The following is a 20576-nucleotide window of genomic DNA, read 5'->3' on the forward strand; positions in this document are numbered from 1 at the left end:
CCTTATCCAGGGCGACTTGTTACAAGATATCACATTATTTTTACATACAATTACCCATTTATACAGTTGGGATTTTACTGGAGCAATCTAGGTAGAGTACCTTGCTCAAGGGTTCAGCAGCAGTGTCCCCCGCCTGGGATTGAACCCACAACCCTCCGGTCAAGAGTCCAGTCGATTAACTGTACTGAAGAAAATCCAGTCCATTAGCTGATTTTGTTTGTGGCAATCAGCAAAGTAAGATCCAAAGGGTTTTTAAAAAAAAAAAGTAGTTTCATTCATACATATATAATTGCACAATCTCTTTTAGGTGCTATTTTTTATGACCTGATACCCCTTCCACACAGTTCAACAAAACTACCCCACAAACACATGTATTTTTATAATGTTATCCCTAAAGTTGTGAAACCAACAAACATTGCACCCGAGAAGATGATACATGCATTCATCTACATGGTAGCTGTATTTTTAGTCACTATGAACTTAAAACTACATTTATCTATGTTTAAAACCATGCACATGCATGTTTTATCAGTGACATTCCAGGTGCGTAATCTACACGCCCAGAAAATTGTAAGTGTAGTTTCTACTAATGCAGTCAAATGGGCACATGACTTGTGATTGTCATTGAAACATGTCCCTCAAGAACAGATCCTGTGCAAAAGACTTAAAGAGTTGTCCGTTCGTTACAAATATTTTTCAGCTGTTTCAGAGAGGGTTTATTAGTTTATTTTCATTTTCATAGCACTGTTTAAACTAAAAAAAAAAAGTTTAGCCTAAAAATCAGTCCTGAAAAAAAAAAATCCTGAAAGTGAATACGTTTTGTCATATGGTGAATTATGTGTGGATTTGATTGTGTAAAGGGGAGCATGCACCAAGTCCGCTCTGGCTTCTGTTTTTAATGAAATTATTATTGTTAATTATGTGTGTGTGTGTCGGTGGGGGGGCGTTATATAGGGAAACAGTACATGTATTACAGAGAGAGAGAGAGAAAGAAAGAGTGTACAGACTGCTACTCGGGGTAGTTAAGAGGTGTGTTCCTTATCATTTAAGGATCTTAGTGTAACTGGTCCTCCCAGTACATGTGCATGGGGGAACATTTCTAGAAAGCAACTAAACATCCCTTCCATATTTTTCTCATTTAGAAATAGCTTTTTATTTACATTTTCTTTTCTATTTTTTTTTTTTTTTCATTTGAAAACAATCAAGAATAATGATAATAGTTTCTTATCTGGCTCCACACATGTTTGTAAGTCAAATGTAATTACACAAGTTTAATACACTGGTGCTTTTTCCATATGACTTAAATAGCTAAAACATTCGTTCATACATAATTATATTCTTATTTTAATGTAGTACATTTTTTATTATTATTATTGTTTCTCAAGTTTTAAAAAGGAAGGACATTTTGGAGCAAGATATTATTATTATTATTAATTTCTTAGCAGACGCCCTTATCCAGGGCGACTTACAATTGTTACAAGATATCACATTATACATTATTTCACATACAATTACCCATTTATACAGGAGCAATCTAGGTAAAGTACCTTGCTCAAGGGTACAACAGCAGTGTCCCCCACTGGGGATTGAACCCACAACCCTCCGGTCAAGAGTCCAGAGCCCTAACCACTACTCCACACTGCTGCCCAGATATGTATCAATGTATGTAGATATATACTATTTTTGTCTGCAAAGGAGAGTTCCCTTTGTGAATTCAAATCCCTGTGAATAATCCATCTAGTTGTAAATATAGAGTAACAAAACATATCTTGAAGACACTTCTTTAAATGGAAATTATTATTTTTAGTAGTATTTGAAAAACAATTCAAACCATTTTTAGGTTTGATGGCATTTTTTCAAATTGTCCCCATGTCTTTATAATCTTTTCACTACTTACAAAAGACACCTTATCCTGACACACACCAAAAAAAAAAAAACCCAAAAAGGTATTCCCAAAGGCAACAATAGTATCAGGGCCGTTAATTTGTTTAATAGTAGCAGTTCTGCAAATCAATGCTGGCTATAAACTGCAGACAAGGCTGCTGTTATAGATACCATTACGTTATTGATTCACTGTTTGTTAAAAGTGAAGTCACAAGCCAGGTTTGTTCCCTTTTTTAATCAAAGCCAGCACCACAAGTTCTTCCTTTTACAGGAATTCAATGGAGCCTGGGTTGTGCAGGAGGCATTGTTTATAAATAACTTCAGTTCCCTCTTATTTTACAGGTAAAAAGCCATCTGTAGTTCCTCAACCTGGTTGCTGCCACCCCACAGAGATTCACCGCAGCAGTGGACAAAAAAAAGATCTTTGTTAAATTTTTATTAGGGGTGGCCAAAAGTTGGTCCTTCCACTCCCGGTCTTAGTTCTAAATTGTGTATTTGAACCAATCAAACCTCCATCCAGACCCTGAAGTAGGTCATTATATTATTTCATCTGTTACACCTGGAGTGGAATGTCTTATTAAACATAGTAAAACCAGGAATGGATCAAACTGCTGTGCAGTGGGAGTATTATTTTCATGTCAATAGATAGATAGATAGATAGATAGATAGATAGACAGATAAGTTATACAATAATAATAATTATTATTATTTTATTTCTTAGCTGACACCCTTATCCAGGGCGACTTACAATTGTTACAAGATATCACATTATTTTTACATACAATTACATTATTTTTTACACATTATTTTTTACATACAATTACCCATTTATACAGTTGTTTTTTTTACTGGAGCAATCTAGGTAAAGCACCTTGCTCAGGGGTACAGCAGCAGTGTCCCCCACCGGAGATTGAACCCACGAACCTCCGGTCAAGAGTCCAGAGCCCTAACTACTACTCCACACTGGCCCTAACCACTACTCTTAAACAAATTAAAAGAGAAACAATGTAAAAACAAAAATCAGTTTTAAATCGTAATAGTCAAAGATTCTCACAGTCCACATGAATCATGTAACTCAGCAGCCTCACTATACTGTACATAACCACAGTAAAAGAAACCCCATCCTTCTGACATCTCAGAGTCACACTGTTAAGGTTTTACCTCAAAAACCTTAGCGCTGCACTCTGAACTAAATCTTCCCACTTTTAAACCTACCTCTGTGAGTGTTCCTCCTGCTTATCACACTGATTCTTACCAGTAAGATCTTATTTACAAACAGGTGTTCACTACTGCTGTAACCACAGCAAACAGCACTCAACTGAATCCCTCTTCATTAAAAGCATTTGCTTTTCCATTTTCAAAAGTACCTTGAAATACCCTTATAAAAGCTCTCCACAGTTAAAAGCATAACAAAGAGCAATACAGCCTAGTGAAAGCATGGTAAAGTACAGGTACAGTAAGCATTATACAGCACAGAGTGGCACGGTTAAGAAAATGTGGCAAGCCAGGGTAAACCATGGTAAATTTGTTGCAATCAGCATTCTTCTTTAGGGTGTGTGATGAATACTGTAAGTAGAAGTCTGTATTTTTCCATGCCTTCCTAAAATTACACAAAAGGACCCCTCTCCACAGACAGACTCAACTGGCAACTATAAATGCAGAATGAAATTACATAGCATAAACCAACGATTCTTACCCTATGATAGCATTTTAATTATGATATTGCTATACTTTTAATGGCTGTTACAAAGTTTACAAACAACACTGTATATACCTACTCAAAGTAATAATTGGACACAGTTATCTTAGATCTTGTTATTTGGTATTTGTCATATTAGATAGCGGCACCATAAATGTAAATCCAAGTGGGAAGCAATTGAAATAGTATTGAAAGAACTTGAATGCTTTCTGTCATTAGAACGCTATGCAAAGTGCTCCAGATGCTCCTATTTCCCAAAAATGTGTTCTGTGCCTAAGCTGTGTTATCGTACAGCACTGTGTGAGTGTGTGTGTGTGTGTCTCTGTGTATGTGTTTCTGTGTGTGTGTGTCTCTGTGTTTGTGTGTATGTGTGTGTGCATGTGCGTGAGCGTGTGCATGTGTGTGTGTCTCTGTGTTTATGTGTGTGTGTGTGTGTGTGTGTGTGTCTCTGTATGTGTGTGTGTGTGTGTGTGTGTGTGTGTCTCTGTGTGTTTGTGTGTGTGTGTGTGTGTGTGTCAGTGTCATCACCAGCCCTGGTAAAAATAGCAGCAAGTGTCTCTGCAGCTGGACTGCCATCATGCTGGTGCTAACCCTTTCCAACTGAATTCATTTCCCTTCAGCTTTGCTGCAGTCACCTCAGGACTGGAGCCGCTTCAACAAAATCACACCCACTGAAAAAATAATTTCCATCTGTACCCATGCATGCTCGGCACTCAAACAAGTTTAATCCCATCAGCATTCGTACAACGTCCACACTATCTCCAAGACTGTACATAAAGACCTGAATCAATACTGCACCGAATATCTATTATATATTATAGTAAATACCTTCCTCCTGTGAAACATGTTAACATGTTTTTACTGTGGTTTGAAGACTGCTAGATAGTTTTCCATAGCAACAGTTATGTCTCAGAAGCCCAAGCTAAGGAAACTTAAATAGAAGAGGAGGTCCAGTATCTGTCTGCAACTGTTGCTGTTATGTGGGTAACACTTTATATTAGGTGTCTCTGATTACTGTGTATTTTCATAGTAGTTTCTTAGTAAATACATGTGTACTTACACATAATTACAATGTTATTATGCATAGTTACAATGTCCTTCATGTGTAAATCTTTTTGCACGATACATGTAAGTACACAATTGCCTCAGAAAAGGGTTAGGGTTAGGGTTATATCATGCAAAAAGTTTTACACATTAACTAGATTGCAACTATGCATAATAACATTGCAATTATGTGTAAGTACACATGTATTTGCTAAATAACTACCATGTAAATACACAGTAATCAGAGACACAATATAAAGTGTTATAGTAATAGACTCAATAGACAAAACTGGTTTTGTGCTGTGGACACCAAATTAATTTGATTTGACCTAGCCCTATGTGCCACCGATGGTAGTTTTTTTTAGCCATATTAATAATGTTGTGGCATGCTACAGTATGTCACCTGATACCTATAAAAAAAGTATCTTAGTATAAGGGGAAAACACTGATGAGCTAGCGGAGTGCTAGAACAACACAAAACAGATACGCCTGCCAATTCCACCCAAAGAAATAAGAATACTGATGCCCCTTGGACCTTACAGAAATGCAAATTCCCCTCATTAGCAGTAAAAAAAAAAAGAGTGTTACAGCAGATACAAATGCTGTCCAAGAAAACATACAGCATGCGCTGTATTTTATTTAAAAAGCAGTTTCCTGGAGGACCACATGACACAAGCACATTCCTGTCTGTGCTCTGTGAAGCATGTCCAGCAGGTGTATTTCATCCAAGTCCAGGTTTGCTTTGAAAAGTAAACTCCCAGATCACTGCACCCATTGTTCACCCCCTAGCTGAAAAGTACCTAGAAGCCTTTAGCAACCAAGCGAGGCTTACTGACCCAAAATACAGATTACTGAGTGCATTCACAGCTTGTAACTGATAAAAGAATAAGAGAAACAGTGCACAGGTATTGCCTCACACCTCTCCTTTTACAGTATGTTTATCAAGCTATACACTAAAACGCTTTTTGTCTGCAATGACGTTTGCTGTTTTAAAGCAGTAGCGTGATTAGCATGGTGTTACTCAATAGTAGCTCCACAGACTGCAATGTGACAGCGGGCTTGGTCAAATTAAATGAGTTTGGTTTACACAAAAAGGAGTAAAATGCAGTGAAATGTAAGAAGGCAAGCAGGCAAATGTTTCAGCTGGACCGTGTGATATGAAGGTGATATCCTTGGTGCTGATGGCAGCAAGGAAAACATCTGTCTACTTGACTTACCTTAGAATTCAGCTCCAGCGTTTTGCAGGTATTGTCTGTTTAATTGATAACCTAAATAGGATTTTTGAAAATATATAAATACATTTTAAAAAGATGATTTATGTAGTTAATATGGGTTTATAGTAAAAATTGCACTTAAAAAATAGTGCAAAAAAAAGTACAAAACAAAATGATGGGGGATTAACTAACGCAACAAAAGGATGTGGGTCACTATCTGTTGAGGACTTTGCTCATCGCTGTCTCTGTCAGTTCACATGGGAATTTGGGTTACATTGACTCAGTTTCACAAGCGCTATGAATGTCCCAAGCAGCTTGCGAGATGATAAAGCCACTGGCTGAGCCTCTCAGGGCAGGCTGGCGCGCCAGCGGTGGGTTTTGGTTGAGCTCATGGTGAGCGTCTTCTGATGCATGATGGTGGCCTTTAGCTGCTGATAACAAAACTGACCTGGAACCTAACCAAGAGAAGGGCAAACTTGTGCCAGGGACCGAAAGCAGATTGTGCAATTAAACAGGCAATAATTACACAAAATGCAATCATCTTCTTCCAAAAACTAGTTACTGCAGTGTAATTACACAAATGCAGGTGTAATACTGTTGTTACAGTGTAATGAAGGCATGTAAAATATTACCAAATAATGACCTGTTTATTGCTTTTTTGTTATATAACACCATACCAGTATAAATACTATATCTATGTGCATTACCAGTGCAGCGATCAGCCCAAACAGCCTGTAGTTACAGGTATTGCTCTATACACACCAGGCTACAATTGTAGTTATTCAAAAAAGAATGCTTGAGGACTAGATTTGAAAAGCAGTGGTCTAGAGGATAAAGGAGAAGCTGCCACTAAGGTCTTTTTTACCCTTATTTTATTTACCCTGGTAAATAACACACAGTGACAAATATCCTGTCAAGTCTGTACGTCTGTTTTATTGATATTAATTTTGAAAATAATTGGAGATGACACTTTACTTCATACAGTCACAAGAAACATCACAAATGCAGATGGACTAACAAGCTAAATGTCATATAGCTTATATAAGAATATATAAGCTAGCATTTATTAGCATTTACTTGTAACAGAAGACTGCAGCTCAGTTTTAAGAGTCAAATAAAAAATTGCGATTCCCAGTTTTCATTCATTTACCCGTAAAAGCAGTTCAGATCTTAGACTTTGCCCTGCAAAATAATAAAAACATGTAAATACTGTACTTCTTGAAAAAATATATTCATGACAACAAAAAAAACAACACTTTTTCCTGGCAGTTCCTGTCTACAATATCATATTTATCATTTATTATAAGTTAATACATTGTGTGTAGGGTGTCTCTAATTATATTTTTTCACACAGTTTGAGCAGACAGAACCCAGCTGCGTGCAATGACATCTTTATACAAAAACAGACATCAACAAACAAACTTACATTAAATTGACCACTATATTTTTAATCAGTCTGGGGGTACCCTCATTCTGTTGGGATTGCTAGATTTGTGCAAACCACATGCCTGGTTTCGTGGTCACTGAGTTTATCACAGCTGGCCTGGCTCCCTTAAAACTGATGACATTTAACATTTCCAAGTGTATTTATACATCTGATTTTTCACCAGAATCAGCAGGGGTTTCTTTGCATCTATTTTGAGAGCAATGTGAAAAAAAACAGGCTCTGCAAGCTCTCTGCATTTAAATTCAAGGAGATGCAATCGTTTGCAAACACACCAGTACAATTAAATGTATTTTATTTTTGTAATAATGTGTGTGTTTCTTATTGGGTATGGACAGGGGAGCATTTACTGGTGAGAGTAGGGTGACCATATGACTCCATGTACCCTAGGACAGTTTGGGACAGTTCAGGCTTTCCAACTCACATTGCAATGCATTCTGGTACATTTGTACCTGTCTCAGGCACCTTTCACAGCAGCACTACACTTACCAGAATGCACTGGGGTGTGGGTTGAAAAGCCTGAACTGTCCCAAACTGTTAGTGTCCATGGAGTCCTATGGTAACCCTAGGTGAGTAGGTCTATGTAGCTAGCTGGAAAGGGGTTCATATAGTATGCAGTGGAATAGTGTTTACATTGTAAACACCTTCCAACGCACCACTCCGATCTACTGACCTACGAGATGGTGGAGCTCCACCTGAACAACACATTTAGCCTGGCCATTTAATATGGATCTTACTGCTGACACCAGATCGTATTAATGCTATATTATAATGAAGTCATTTTAAAAACAGGTCTGCATGCAATGTTAAGGGTTTTTTATTGTGGTTAAAAACATCTTTGTTGTGAGTTAGTTACAAACAATCTAACTGAAGTCACTCTGTTCAAGTCCATTGCATGCCATGACAATGGCTTTTAGCGGTTACAGGCCCAGATCTGATCCCACTTCCCAAAACAATGGAAACACAAAGGGTGTCTCTCTGGTTCATGCAGGTGTGGGGAGAGTGACATCACGTAGCATACCTGAGACTTCTCCAATTCTGCAGCAGCTTTTCACACAGGGTAGGCTCTGTAAGGCAAGTGAAACATGCATTATAAACTAGTGCCGGGACAAGCATGGGGTTTGCACGCTGGAATCAAACTTCAAAAGAATATTCTTTCTCTTTGAATCCGCTGAAAAATAAACCTTCTGACTCATCAGATACATTAATAACAGCTATTCCACTGCACAGAAGAGTTTTTCTCTCCTCTGTTTATTGGGTGAAGATATAATTTCTACATTTATAAATTCTGTTATAGGAACGAATATGAATCTGGTCATTTTTCACAAAAAATACATTTCAAGTGTTTGCTTGAATACTCAAATGTTACAATGTTATTATGCACAGTTACAATGTGCTTAATGTGTAAGTACACAATTATATCAGGAAAGGGTTAGAGTTAGAGTTAGGGTTAGGGTTACATCATGCAAAAAGATTTACACATTAAGTACATTGTAACTATGCATAATAACATTGCAATTATGTGTAAGTACACCTGTATTTACTAAGTAATTACACTGTAAATACACAATAATTGGAGACACTTAATGTAAAGTGTTACCATTTGAGAAGTGTAATTTTTCTTTGTACACAGGTACAGACAGTTACTCTCATTACCTTATAAACAGCTCTGTAGTTGTTTGTGTTTGTGCCTTTCACAACGGTGTAATTAAAGATTGTTTATTTATGAAAAGAACTGTACTGTTTGAAAGAATCCTGCACTGCCTTTGCTTGCATAAAAAAAAGAATCTAAAATTGCAAACTTTCACTTCTGCCTTCCAATGAATTGGATTTAAAATAAGAGCCTGTTTTCTTCAGGCTAAGGAACACAGGAAACTGCAATAAATAGTACACACATACTGACACTTTTCTGTTATTTGTTAACTAACCAAGTTAAAAGAGAATATACAGTATGTTATGGTGAAATAGTTGGATTTGAATTACTGTTGTGGCTGCAAATGTAACGGGCAGTGTTGTGAGATACGCTGCCGTTACGGATTCTGTCCCCAATCTGTGAATGCAGATGAGCATTATTGCAAGGATGGCATATAAAGGTTGTTTTACATTACAGCTGGCTCAGAACCAGGGGACCAGATCAGTGATTTATTTAAAGTACTGATCGTAATCAGTACCATAGTAAAATGCTCTTTCTAGTCTTTGTTTTAGATATTCACCCACATTATATTTTATCAAAAATCAGTAGTTAAATTTGGGAAGAAACCAAAATACACAGACGGGTACAAGCGTTTTGCACACTTACTGCTTAATCATGATACTGAGACTTAGGGTCTGCAGCTGTGTCCTTAAACGTAAATCAAGCAGAGCTACCCTGCAGTGTTTTTCTTGTTTTAATGCTTCATTATGTTTTTTACTTTGTTTTAAAACAGGTTTAAAATTAACCCTACCGCATTACGGTGACCAATATAAGCTACTATGTCACGTTTAACCTGTCTCATACGGCTCATTTCCTCTTACACTCAAAGTGCTCGTAAAAAAATATTCACTTTCCCGGTTCAAATTGCACGACTGGCCTAGACAGTTTTTCAGAGGAGATGCCCCCTGGTCATGATGTCAGGTGTCATTTTATTGTGGCCTGTGCACAAGGTGGTGAAAAAGTTGTACTGGAATGTTTGTGAGTCATATTGTAATTGTAAATTGCATAAATGAACTTGTTGTAATTTTGCAAACAGCTTTAAAGGAAAGGGAAAAGAGAGTAGATGTTTTACAATGACGGTGCTGGTAAAGCTGTAAGGGGGACATTATCATCACCTCAAAGAACTGAAAAGTGTGCCTTTAACTGAGCAATGTCAGCTGCTGGCTCACTATCAAACCTTTTTCAAAAGGTTTGATAGTGCACATTGTTTAGCCACTTCTCAAAGATGGCATCCTTGTGTTAATTTTTTTTATAATTCTCAATAATAATAATAATATGCATGCAATAATAATAACGCAATTCAAATAATAATTGTCACCTTAGAACCCCTCCACCAGCACAAACACAAAAACACACACGCACACACATATACATATACACACACTTATACAAATAAGGGAACTGGGAAACTCTCTTTCAGATTCACTTCCCTGTGCAGGTCACTGTGTGTTGTTGTTACACACAGAGAGTACTGGATTCAATACACTTATTGTGGTAAGAGGTTGGCGACATCTTTGGGATAAGCACAATGGTGGTTTCATTCTGTGAGCTGGAGGAGGAGGAGGAGGAGGAGGAGGGAGCAGGAGAATGGGGTTGACCAGTTCCCTTTTACATCAAAGACTATCGATACCGGTAAGCTGTAGTAACCTTGAATGCATCTTCGTCAGGCTTGTCAGTCAAGCTCCTTGTACAAGAGATTAAAGACGGCTCTTGCTGCTGCTGTGCTTCCATGGAGCCAGTTCATTCCATGCCAAACAGGACAAAATCCTGAATGATCCCCAAATCCTGTGGGAATACCCAGAGGTATTTAAATTAGATTCCCAACAAGCAGTAGGAGCAACCAATTCTCATTATCTTTAAAATGAGTACCCCATAAAGGTATCTTCCAGGCTCATGACACTGTATCTCCTTGAAATTTTGCTGACACAATAACATATTTTATGTGATAACAAAAAAAATCAGTGTGGGTGAGGTTGGAATCGTTGGTGGTCTTTGCAAGAAATTACCCAGCTCTCCCGAACACTGTTGCTGCAGTCCTTGTGAGCTTACAGCCAGGTGTGTAATAGCACAGTACAATACATTCTCCTGTGGTGCATTTTATGTGGCAATGACATCACAAAAGTAGATCACTATGACTTGCATGCTCTACATGTACATGTAAAAAATGAGTGTGACATCTGGATGCATGATTACGGCTATATCCCCAGATTCTGTCTCGCTCAGCAACATGAAATGGTGTAAATACTTTAATCACAATTGGATAAGCGTTCTCTAGATACAATTCTGAAGTGTCACATACTATGGGCAGCCCAGTGTAGGGATAATAAGTACAATGCTTCAAGACCGATGCATCTCAGGGATAGCAATAAGACTCCCATTGCATAGTAGTTTGATCCATTCCTCATTTGTACTATTTTTAATAAGACACACACTGAGCTTGTTACCTATACACTGTGGCTCATCAAGTTTGCAGTGAAATCTGGAATGGGTGAAACTGCTATGCAATAGGAGTCTTACAGTATTTTCATCCCTGTATCTTCAGTTTAGGTCCGTTGCGGCTCACCACTCCAGCACCACAGGACTCCAGTTAGTTTATAAGTGTGCTCCGCAGTGGAAGAAGATCACTTCCATAATGAAAACCTGCAGCTGTAAACAAGGAGTACTTAGACTGCAGCGATAGATAGTACTCCATCTGCAAATCCTGCAAAGCCATTTCAGTCATCTAAAACTATTCCCTGGGTGGCAGTGCTATTGTGTTTTTTTTTTTCTATAGACGAGACATGAAAAAAACAAAAACGAGTCACAATTGCACTCTTGTCTTCTCATAACAATTGATAATGGTTCAGCAAATCTTAATGGAACAGATAGAGGTCTTTGGGCGGCCAGTATCATATTGCTGTGGTGTCTGTTTTTTTGTTTTTTTTTTAAACTGACAATTCTTGTGTGTCATGCATATCTGCACCTAGTTTTCCCGGCAGCAGTGAGTCGCCGAGTCCTTCCTGTCTTCTCAGGAAGTTCGTTACATCTGCAGATGCGCACCCTGTTACACAACTCTCCTCAGGACCTCCTTGGGCCTCAACTGTGACCAGATACAAGCCTCTCATCTGAAGCTAGGTGTTTGTACAGTGTGTGTTAAAAAAGGTTCTGTTGTGTACCGCGTTGTCAGATTACCCGGATGCAACACATTTAGGATTAATATTAGCAATCAGTAGCACAAAAAAAAAGCACGACCCTTATTCCGACACTAGCGCATCTACAGCAGTAAGATGGTCCTCTGCAATGTGATTCTGCAATTCACTTCAATGGGTGGGGTTTCTGGTCAGGTTTCCACATCCTTATCTGTTTGAAACTGTTTCCTGGACATTTCCATTCATTACACAACCCCATTGAGAAACCCCAGCCTGCTGCTTCCAGAGGCTGTGGTAATAACCTGAGATTCACGAGGTAATTCCAAACGACACAATTGAGCAAGAGCATGGAGTCTGAACATTTTCTGGTTAAACGGACAGCAGACTGTCCCGTGTCCCCCCCCCCCCCCCCCCACCCATGACTGATAATGTGTGGTGTACGTGAAAGGTAGCATTTTATGTATAATACATTTGCGTAATCTAGACAACTTTATGTCAAGCAGTACTAAATTTGTGTCCGGCCCTTGCCCAAACTGAATTAAATATTTCCATAACAGATACATTCATGTATCATTTTGCTATTGACCAATATTAGCCCACCACACTGTGCTGTAAAGTAGTTTGTTGCTAATTCACAGGTCTGTCATTAGTCATTGTCTTTCAAGTGGTTTTAACACAGTGGCAATGAGCTGATGTTTTTGTAGCCTGTAAGTTTGCTTCTTGGTTGTTATAATCTGAACCTTTACTATTTTCTGACCATTCATTTTGGGTAAGGTTTGCTACGTTCATTTATCTGCTAACTTCATTGCGTGATGTATCATGTACTACGCAATACGCTTTTATAAAACCGATGATGTTTAATTGTGTGTTTCTTGAGAAGTAGACGTAAAAGAGGGTTAAGGTTAAGCGATTGCAGACTTTGCTTGAACTGTCTTAAGAACAGAACCCAAATGAGAAATAAATGTTGAGCAAGGATCAAAGACTCACTCTCGTCAAAACCTAATTATCATGGCTTGTACCACAGAGTTGCAATCTGCGTTTTTAATGAGACTCTGCACTTTTTGAATTAGCATTTTTGCACCACAGTCAGTCCTATTGCATAAAGCACGTAGAGCTAACAAAGTCATTCAAGTGAACACTTCCTTACATAATTGCTAGGCATATATATGTATATACCATTGAAAAAAATACCAAAAATTACTTTCATATAGGAAGATATGAGAACTACAAATGACAGTAACTCATATTGGGTACAATTTACTGTAATCCTTTTGTCAGTCCCACGCTGTAAAATTCAATCACACAGACACCCCTCCACATCTGTTTCTGGTAGTCAATGGTGGGACCAGCCAAGCATGAAAAGGAAGGGCTTTACTTTCCATACCAGCCACCTGACACCGACGACCGGAAACACCATTAAAACAGATTAACTGACGCGCTAAAAGTTTCCTTACATTTATATTATATTATTTAAATGCATTTTTAAAAGATACCATCACTTTTAATATAGCAGCACCATAGCAGTGCTACTTGAGTAACATGTCTCTTTTATACCATGATACAGTTTTCCCATCTTTCAGTAGTTCCCTCAGTGCATAGTGTGCAGCTGCAACATTTGAGATTAACTGCCTATCTCTGCCCTGTACAAGTAAAGCAAACAGAAGGCATCACTCTATTGGCTCTATGGGTAGGCATGCAAGACTGCTGCCCCCAGTGACCTGCGTAATGGTGACCCTGATATGTGGGCTGGAAGACATGAGAACATGGCAAAACAGAGGAGACTGAGAAAGCCTCTGCAGTGAGTACAGAGGTCATCGTTCAGGTTGACTTCAGTATTAATCATTCCATCCCTCACAAGACGATCATGCGGTGCCATTCTGTGGGCTGCTGTTGTTTCGTATTGAGACAGCAGTCTATTTGAAAGACATATTCGTAAGTACTGACCAGCGCGTCAAACAAAAACAGGAAACACAATGGCCACCACAGTCAGTGCCACTGCTGCCTGTCTGCTATTAAAACGATTGCTGGTTCGGTTACTAAATTCAGTTGGATCCACTTTTCCTCCTAAAATGGCAGAAAAAATATTTTTGGACAACATATTACATTAAAAATAACAATTAACTACAACTTACGAAACAACTTTTTTTTTTTTTTTTCTTTTAGTTAAATAAAAAACAGGACATCCAAAAATGAATGTGAAAGCAAAACATATTTTTATTGAGACACTTGGGAAGTAACTGATTTATTTATTTATTTATTTTTGCAATAATAAACCAGATCAAGTGACTGCGTTGATCAATGAGAATGTTTAATTACAGGAGATTATTTTGTTTAACTGAATTCATTCACTGGTCAGCCTTCTGCACTCTCAAGCTGTAAAAGAGCAGGCTTTGTTGATGGAACGGTTGGTTTACATTCGTCAGAGGTAGTTTTTAACAGCAGATATCCCTCCTTGGATAGGAATAGGAATGCTCGTTCTACTAACCGTATAGCTTAGGAAAATAAAAAGGAACAATTTAAAAGGCCACCAGTGTATACAGCGGACTGTTATTTCTGAAAAATCTATTTTTACATGTCCAACAAAAGTACCGATACACAAGATAATGCAGTTGATGTCTGCTGGTCAATAAGGTGGTCCTTCCATATGGAAATATGTCCCTTTATGTTCAACAGCATAGCAGTACAGGATGGTACAGTGCCTTACCTTTCGGGAGACTAGGAAGCAGGTGTGATGTGTAATTCCCTCCCCTCTTCTTACTTCCTATCTTCATTCTGGCGTTAATTATATAAATATACAAAGATGGATATACTGCCTTCTATTTTCCAGAACAGACTATATCAGATCTCTACCGCACGCTGTGTTTCCCCGCTATAAGGCTAACTATACGTATTCAGTAAACCCTTGCACTGATTTGACACAGCTTTCTACCCATTCTGCCTCGCTTTGCTGCTCTCTAACCAAACGGCAATGGAATGGAACGGCAAAGGCAAAAATCCTGACAATTATAAATCAAACAGGGAAGTCAATATAGTGAACAAAAACTTCCTTTATTCACACATTCAAGCTGGTACTTGAGGGTTTTTTTGGGTTTTTTTTACTGATAGGAGCAGGGCTATAACTTATAGACTTCCCCAAACAGCCAGGTTAGTCGTAGACTCCAGTAGAGAAAAGATATTAATCACGGTGACACAAGAAGGCTGGCCTGCGGGGCAGCTGGCTGGGAGGGGAGATGCCAGGGGGAGGCTGTGATGGCTCAGCCGACTGCTGCTCCCGCTTCCCTATGCCCTGCTCAGCAGCCACACTGGGTCTTGTGATAAGCAGATGGAATGGGATGATCACTTGACGTCTGCAGAGAAAAACCATTATAATCTACAAAAACTGAAAAAAATATTATAATTATTATTATTATTAGTAGTATTTACATTTTGTACTATAAAAGTAAAGGGCAGAGTGTTCTTTAGCCCAGTTTCTAAAGCTGAGGGAACACAAAGCCACTTTTTCAGGAGTTCCTAGTTTGAAGCAACTTTGCTGTATCAAACCCCAAGTCTCCCCTGGTGTGCCATGCAGTGGCCTGAAACCTAGTCTCCTGAAACCAAGTTCCAAGCCACACAGTGGCTTCGTGTTCCCTCAGTTTGTAAACAAGAACTCTGCCATTGCTGATCTCTGTGCCTGGTCTTGATAAACAGCACGGGGCATGCCAGATATATAACCTTGTCTTAACACTGCCTTTGTTTTCAGCCTGGGGTGCTTACTGTATTTACAGTTAGTTATTCTGGCACGCTGCAAGTACAGTCCACTGTTGGGGAGGTGGGTTCATGTCTTATTTTGTGCCTTTCGGAATGACATTCAGACATGTGGGACAGAAACAGGAGTCTGCTTGGGGACAACAGTTTCACTTCTTATTCCCAATTCCTCATTTTCTCAGTTCATAGTAAATGTATTTTCTCCACCGAGAACTGAGCTTGGTCTGAGCCTACAGAGTAAAAGTGAGAAGTCAATTTGAGTCACTGAGATGAATTTGGGATGAACTTCAAGATGAAACTGAAGAAACCTTCTCGCCGCCCCATCCTTGCCAGTCCACTCACTGCAGCGGGGATGATGCATCAGGGCAGGATGGAGAACATCCACTGAATCTGCAATTCACAGAAAACAACGAAACGAAACACTGCAAACTGCAGTGAAACGACAGTTCCCAAACATCTTTCAATGCCTTTAGTTTTTAGAAACGTCAACACTAACATGAAGTAGGTTTGTTGTCAGTGAGGGGTATGGACTACGTGGCTTTCTAACTTTGAAATATTTTTTAGACATGTTGTTTCTATCAGTTTCTCAAACTCTGACCCCCACCCGCCTCCCCCCAGCCCCTTGTTGCTGACCGTATCACGGCTAGCCGACCACATCACAGGCTAAAGCAAGTGCAGCCAGCTTGTGTGTTCAACAGTCAGTAAGTGTCATCCTGCCTGGAGGATCTTATCTACCACAGCAAGCTTCCTGTCAGATCAGCCCCCAAGAGCCGCAAAGCCACACAGAGCAGAATCACACACACACACACACACACACACACGCACACACACACACACACACACACCAGGGAACAGGGTTATTTCTACCTAATGGAAGTACACTGGAGAGTGAGAGTAGAGAGAGAGAGTACAGTTTTACCGAAATATTAAAGTTTCTTCCCCATTGAAGACGGCATGACAGTCTTGTATCATAAGAGACAGGTTCAAGTGTAGATATGGCATTAACTTATACAATACACTGATGCTGTTACAGAAGGTAAAGGTTGCTGTCCATCTGTCTAACAGTTCTGTTTACAACGCAAGATATTCTTAAGAAAACAACAAAGATTTGCATATAGATTATTATTTATATTTGTATTCAGATTGATACGTTGTATATAAAAGCCTACTGGACAGTTCCATTAAAATGTAACACTTGTTTTACATTAGGTAAAAAAAAAAGACTGCTGGCAAGCCCAAGACTTACTGATGATCAAACTGTATTAAGATAAGACCCATAACCACAAAAAAAACTGGGCTTGCCATTGGTAAGAAAAGAATGACTTACAGTATTAGTACAACAAGGATACCTTTCCCATGCAGTGACACTGCTGGGCTGTGCTACTTCAAATCAGGGAGGTGTTCAACGGATCGGGCACTGTGGCTGCTGACAAACGCTACAGACAATGCAGGACAGTGGTCTCAATCACGTGCGCTTGGCTTTGTGCTGAGGAGGTGGGGATTTCCAGACTTAGGTGGTAGCTAATTTTGGATTCACAAGGTGGGCCGCAATTCTGTTTTTGCTAAGCAGCTTTATCATGTTTTTATCGCGTTTGTCAAATCAGTTGAAGAAATATTATTCACGGAGGATGGCCTGGTGTCACCTCTGGGTAACCTGTGGAAAGTCAGGGGACACCTGCTCTTTGCCCAGCTGGGAGCTACAGTCCTCCCCCTAATGATGTCACAGCACAGGTCTTGTCATGATATACAAACCCTGACCCTCAGAGGCTACATCTTTTTATTCTTTTTTTAAGCTCTAAAAAACTCATTTGTGGAGGGAGAAAATGTTTTTTCTTGATTTTCTTACAAGAGTAACACATTTTAAAAAAAACAGGCAGCATAACTTTGTTTTAGAAGTATTCCCCTGACCCAATTTTCAGAAAGGAAAAAAACTAAAATAATAGAATGTTTTCAGTATTTTAAATAGGGCCAACAGTACATAATAGGGAATGGATATTAAAGAAAAAAACATTATACCAAAAAAAAATTTTCCAGTGCAAATTGCAGTTACTCGGTTCTGTTTAACTTCACTGAGCTCATCTGACACAGTTTCACTGCATAAGCATGTTTACAAGATGTAATAAACAGCTGGAAGAATATAAAGTGAAATCCTACTACTAACTACTAACTACTAACTACTAATTACTAACTCCATATATTCCTATTCGTTCTTTGAGATCAGAAAATACAGGACTTTTAGTTAGTTGTATTGTAAATCCAGTTTTTCAGGACAGTTCAGAAAATCAGAAAAAAAAATAGCTGAACCTCTAGGATTCTTCACAAGAGGACTGGTGAAATAGTATGTGAACGGTTTACTGAAAATCAGAAAAGTGCTGAGCGCATCAAACCTAGGAAGTGCTGTACATGACAAATCAACAGGTTGTGATTAATGAGAAGTAAAAAATGTACACTGGATTCTAGGAAATGCAGGACTCTGGTGAAGAGATGAAGTGAGTACAGTGGAATACTGAACTGCGGTTCTGTTTAACTGTTCTATATACACTGGGACACAAGCTATACTGAAGACACCCTTTAATAACTGGGGAATATTTGTTCCTTACAATCCTTTTAAAATTACCAAAGGAGTGTGTTCCTTGTGGTATACAACACAGACATGCACATGTCAAGCCAATCATAATGGAATGTTCTGTTGCAAAAGTTGGGAAAACAAAATTAGCCCAGTTTCACAAAAGTGTGTCCCACCCTTTGTACATACTTGTAACTATAAACTAACACAAAATAATGATTAAGACTGTCATTCTATTTCTGTGGACTGTCCCATACACAAAAATAAGCAAGTTCCTCTTTCTATACATATTGCATAAGGATGACTCAAATCACCCTTTCCAGCTTTTTCGTGCACATTTATTTTTAACTCTTTCACTGCAGTGAATTATTTCCATACAGAATATTAAATGTGTGCATCAATTGTAAGCTTTAAACACCCAGGAATGTGAAATATGTCATGATCCAAATAATAATTTACATACTGCAATGTCACTGACAAAAAACAAACAAACATGTAAGCTATATTTAAGCACAGCAATGACTTGATTTTGAAAGTGAGACGCAAGGTAACTGCTCGACTGTTGCTTCCTCAATTGGATCAGAAGATTGGGTCGAAATGATTGTACCCAAAACTCCATGGAATAAAACTAATGGGAAAGGTTACGGTTAGATTTTGTAAAATAAATATTTAGCTTTTTGTCACAGTTGTTTCTCTGTTGGGTTTGTGAAGACTCAAACTTGGCTCAGGTCAGAAATGAAATAAGTTGAATGACCTCTACCGGTGTAATATCACATTTTCATCGGCTGCATGAAACCAGTCTTATCTTGTTCCAATACCAAACTGGGGCTGCAGTCTGCACTTTAAAATCCAATCTGCCATCGGACATTACACAAAAGTCAAATACCACCTGTGTGCATCGTATTTGATGAATTCCCTGGCCTCCAATATTTCCGGTCGAAGAGATTGAGTTCTGCCAGTCTGCCATCCCAATTGAAATCAATTAGATCTCCATCTGCTTGCTGATGAAAAATTTGTGCTTTCGAATCACTTTTAAGTGGACAGAAAGAGGTTTCGTTTATTACGACCAAAATACAATCAGTATGTTACTCATTTGTTTGTTGCCAGTTGAACAGTTTATTTCAGTACATTCTGTCTTGCTTACCAAATCGTGGGAACTGTTTTAGCAATGCACAGTACAGTTCAGTTACACAATTTCTGAATGTCACTTTTAACTTTTCCTTGCCACTGTTTGTGTGTTTAGGTGAGCCCAGACCCACCCCTTCCTGTATACAGAGAGATTCTAAACATAAAACAACACACTGTACACTTCACAATGTTGTGACATCTGATGGATTTTTAAGAGCTCATGTCAAATAGTTTCGAAAATCACATATTTATAGGACTAGATCGGCCAGGATGAGGAATCATTTACAGATCAACCTTAAGATGAATAGCAGTGATTGACAGGTTAACAACTTTTGATTTTCCACAATCATTTTCAAACTATCACCAGGATTGCCATGCTAAAAAAAGGAATAGGTCATTTGTGATGTACTCTATAAACCTTGCTTGAACCTATTTTTTTTAAGAATGTTCAATTATGTTCCCTGACTGCAGCAACTCCCCACCACAGCTCAGTGTAGGTCAATGGGCGTCTCCTGAGTCCACCACTGAGCCAATCACTTTCCACCCAGGAGCTTGCACTGTCAAGAGATGCTACCGAGAGCTAACCTGCTCTCCCCAACTGTATGACTCGCACTGCACACCACGCAGTCCTGCCTTTACCAGGTGAGCCACTCGGGGATCATCTTGAACCCAGGTTTAATAAAGCCTACTGTGCTGGGATTTGAACGCTGGTCGCTCGTAGCCACTGCCCCACCCCCCTTATGTTTATTCATGAGAGGGAAATCCCTAAACATGCTGGCACTCCCCTCAGCTTCACACACTGTGTATGGGTCCACACAGGGCCACATGGTTATTACTGTGCTGCTGGAGTTATGGCAGGAACTCCAGCTACACAATGTGAACACGAATCACTGGTTTAGAAATCTGCCAGATAAAGTTTATGCAAATCTCTAAATTATGAAGAAAATAAACCCACCAGCAAAAACAAATTGCTCCAGTAATCATGAACTTTCATATTATTCACGCATCTTTGGAACTGGTTGCCTTTGGTTC

General features: G+C 38.9%; 1 long non-coding RNA gene across 1 annotated transcript; it reads right to left on the bottom strand.

Moving 5' to 3' along the window:
* Nucleotides 1–6752: 6752 nt before the first annotated feature.
* LOC117435169 (uncharacterized) lies at nt 6753–16419 on the bottom strand. Its single transcript, XR_004549122.2, has 3 exons — nt 14811–16419; nt 8307–8352; nt 6753–7023 (listed from the first exon to the last, which is right to left on the bottom strand). It is a non-coding gene; the product is annotated as an uncharacterized LOC117435169 (long non-coding RNA).
* Between the last annotated feature and the right edge of the window lie 4157 nt (nt 16420–20576).

Source organism: Acipenser ruthenus, chromosome 28 (genome assembly GCF_902713425.1).
Source record: "Acipenser ruthenus chromosome 28, fAciRut3.2 maternal haplotype, whole genome shotgun sequence".
NCBI lineage: Eukaryota > Metazoa > Chordata > Actinopteri > Acipenseriformes > Acipenseridae > Acipenser > Acipenser ruthenus.